Raw genomic sequence first — 4551 nt, forward strand, 5'->3', positions numbered from 1 at the left:
GGTGTTCTAGATTTCAAGAAAGAAGTGTCCTATGTTTTGTAATTTGAATTGGTGTGTGTAATCATACGTACATTCAATATTGTGAAGAATAAAATCTCCCAAGGATCAGAAGGGGAAGCCTGGATGTAGTTTGCAGTGGACGACAAATGAACCAGGATAAAAATCCATCTTCTCACGCTGTTCTCTCCCTAAATCTTCTTTACTTTTCTTGCTGTTTCAATTTGAATTTATAGCTGATATTTTGTATAATGTTCACTGCCATATGCTTATTAATAGTGCTTAAAAATATCTGCTTTATCTCTGTTCAATTGATTTAAAATAACTATGCAAATTGTCTCTCTGATCATTATGTTCTGTGCATGTGTTAATAGATTAAGACTAGGTGTTAATCGATTCAATGGGTTGTTTCCAGAATTGGGTTTTGGTGCAAGAAGTGGTGATTGATAATCACTACACCTATTCAACCCCCCTTGTAGGTGTTCCTAGGCCACTGATACCTAACAAGTGGTATTAGAGCTAGTACGACGTGCTAGCTCAACCGTATCCGCATGATCCTTAGGGAATTTAAATAGGTTCCACCAACCTCTTTGGCGGTGATGGCGCATCCATTAACCGCCCTCCCGTATTCAGTGGCAAGGGTTACACCTACTGGAAAGTCGGAATGAAGATCTTCATAGAGGCTATTAATTCGGATATTTGGGAATCCGTAATCATTGGCCATTTTGTCCCACTTCACTTAGTGGATGGCAAACCGAAAGAAAAGCCCAAAAGCTTATGGACCGATGAGGAGCGCAAGAAGGTCCAATTCAACCTTTTCGCGCCAAAAATATAATTACCTCGACCCTATCTTACGATGAATTATTTCAGGTGTCTCAATGTCAAAGTGCCAAGGAAATATGGGATACTTTACAAGTGACTCGGGAGGGCACTAGCGAGGTCAGGCGCGCCAGGCTAAACGCACTGACACATGAATACGAATTATTTCATATGTTACCGAGTGAATCGATTGGCGACATGCAAAACCGATTCACTCACATTATTAATCATCTTATTCCTCTAGTTAAAATGTTTACCAGAAGAGAACTCACTAATAAAGTTTTACACTGTCTTGATAGGAGATGGCAACCTAAAGTGACAGCAATCATGGAGTCCAAGAATGTAGATTCCATGGCGTTGGCAACACTGTTCGGAAAGCTTCAAGAGCATGAGATGGATCTTGGGCGTATGACCATGCATGAGGAGTCTGATCGGAAAAAGGAAGGAATATATCTTAAAGTGACAACATCACAACCCAATGAAGAGACGGAAAATGACGACTTTGACTCAGACATTGATGAAGAAACGCTAAACCTTCTTGTGCGAAAATTTGGAAAGTTCCTAAAGAAGAAAGGAGGATTGAGACGATTTCAAAAGAAAGAAGCACGAGAATCAACTAAGAAAGGTAAGAACAAGGAGCCCTTCACTTGCCATGAATGTGGTAAGCCGGGTCACATGATGTTTCAGTGTCCCACTTACATGAAGAAAGTTGATTCATAGAAGAGCACTCCCCAGGACTTCAAATCGAAAAGGCATACATTGTTTGGGATGTACCGGAGGAAGAAACAACATCAAAAACCTCGGATGAAGAGGAGACCGCAAAGCTGTGCCTAATGACCATAACAGATGAGGCTTACATATCAGGTAGTAAGGATGCTACAAATGAGGTATATTCTGACACATCATCCTCTTCTTCTGATTCTCCCTCATATGATGTTTTATATAATGCTTATGTTGAGATGCATGAAGAGCTTAAGAAATTAGCAAAAATTAGTGCTGGTAGAAAGAGAATAATTTTGCTAAATGATCAGAAAATAATTCAATTACAAAAAAAATTAGATTAGCTAAAATTGGAAAATGAAACTTTAGACCTAATTTTTTATTGTACTTCATGCGACTGCTCTAAAAATAATTTATGTCAAATAACTACTTGTGAGCCTTGCGAGGACTTGAAAAACGAGAATTTTAAACTAAATGAAAAACTCGCAAAACTTACAAATAGTAAACATCAATTAGATACTCTTCTTAGTAAAACAAGAAACGTTAGTGACCACACTGGATTAGGGTATGTTCCCCCATCCCATAGAAATAGAATAGATAGGAGACCTCTAACTCGTCCATATAAAATGTCTAATAAGAAAAGAAGAGTCCCTACATGTTTCTATTGTGACACACATGGCCACACCTCTCATTACTTCTATATCAGGAGATATGGGACACCTAGTTGTGTTTAAGCTTGGGTAAGAAAGGGAGATAACTCCCTTGTTACTAATATTAAAGGACCCAACATAATTTGGGTACCTGAAACTAGTAGGTGATCTATTTTGCAGGTATGTCTTCGAACACATGGGCAAAACTAGTATCTTGATAGCGGTTGTTCGAGACATATGACTGAAGACAATTCAAAATTCCTAGACTTGTCAGTAAAAGAAAAGGGTTTCATCACCTATGGAGACAACAACAAAGGAAGACTCTTAGGCACCAGGAAGATTGGCAACTCAACTCACGCTATAATCAAGAACGTTCTATACGTAGAAGGTGTGGAACATAATCTATTGAGCATAAGCCAACTATGCGACAAAGGTAATCGTGTGCCATTTGATTCTGATTGTTGTATCATTCGTGATGTATTATCTAATAATATAAAATTTGTTGAATATCGTGTCAATAACATTTATATGGTTAATCTGGAGGTTGTCACTTCCTTGTTTTCAAAATTTTTTATTTCAAAAGAAGATGACATCTGGCTTTGACATAGACGTGATGCTCACATTCATGTGAAGCATTTAGAAAAATTATCTAAAAATAATTTGGTAATCGGTCTTCCAAAACTCGATTTAAAAACTCAGGATTCTTGTGAAATGATACCTCACAAGTGGTATCAGAGCTAGTACGACGTGCTAGCTCAACCGTATTCGCGCGATTCTTAGGGAATTCACCAACCCCTTTGGCGGTGATGGCGCATCCATTAACCGCCCTCCCGTATTCAGTGGTGAGGGTTACACCTACTGGAAAGTCCGAATGAAGATCTTCACAGAGGCTATTGATTCGAATATTTGGGAATCTGTAATCCATGGCCCTTTCATCCCACTTCACTTAGTGGATGGCGAACCGAAAGAAAAGCCCAAAATCTTATGGACCGATGAAGAGCGCAAGAAGGTCTAGTTCAACCTTCGCGCCAAAAATATAATTACCTCGGCCCTATCTTACGATGAATTCTTTCGGGTGTCTCAATGTCAAAGTGCCAAGGAAATGTGGGACACTTTACAAGTGACTCACGGGGACACTAGCGAGGTCCAGCGCGCCAGGCCACTGATACCTAACAAGACAATCTTTAGAATGGTATATCACCGACCCTTTGAATAGAGATGGCAAAATTACTTGTCCCACAGATACCCGCTAAAATACCTACAACGGGTACTTGTATATTTATAAAATTATTTTATAATTAAATATTATATTATACTTTTTTATTTTATAGTTATATAATATATACTATTTTATAATTTTATATATTTTTGATTATTTTCTAATGATCTTAAGTGAATAAAATATATCCCTGTGTTTAACGTGTACATAAAATTTATAATTTATGTAATAATAATTTTTTTTATATTTATTATTACAAAATGTATAAATATATATTTAAGCTTAAAAACCCATTGGGTAGTCAAGCATACCCATTATTCCTATGGGTACTCGCAAAAAGCACGAGTATGAATATAATAAAGCACTACATATATATGTTCCACGCCATTATCATCCTTAACTTTGAAGTTCAAATCTACGTCACATAATGGAAAGATATGCTAATTTTAAGCAATATTCTCCCTAAAATCATGTTTCATTTTCCACATTTTCTGAATCATTAATTACTTTACTTTTACACAAGAGAATAATTATTCTTTTGATTAGTCGATTTAAACTCAATTCATATATATCATTCTTGAGTTTGTGTGGGAATACTTTCCAGTAGGCCTGCTTCATATAAGCCTACTGAATAAGATGAAAAATTAGCTCTAACGTAACTACGAGAAAAATTATTGCTCTTTTTGTTTGAAATATATAGGCTGGAGAAAACTGGATGCACACAATTATTAATCAAAAGATGTATCAAAATAATTTATTTTTTAATAAAACTTATTGATGATAAAATAGATGATTTAATTTAATTTGGTGTAAAGTGTAAACACATCCTTCATCTATGTGGTCATGGATTTGTCTACACTAAGTTAAATAACTTCAACTATTATAATGATATAAACGTTTTATAGAAAATAAATTTAATCAAATAGAAGATTGAATTTTTTTGGTATTTGGATTCAAAGTTCATATCCTATTAATATCATATTTCTAACTTCTTAAAAAAAATCCATAAATTTTTAGTACGGAAATTGATATATATAAAGATTAAAGTAATATATATCTTTAAAATATGCAAATTAAATCTATTTGAATTTATATTTATTGATGTTCAAATTTCACAAATTTAAGTTAAATGATCTATACGGTTTA

This window comes from Lupinus angustifolius, chromosome LG03 (assembly GCF_001865875.1).
Source record: "Lupinus angustifolius cultivar Tanjil chromosome LG03, LupAngTanjil_v1.0, whole genome shotgun sequence".
NCBI lineage: Eukaryota > Viridiplantae > Streptophyta > Magnoliopsida > Fabales > Fabaceae > Lupinus > Lupinus angustifolius.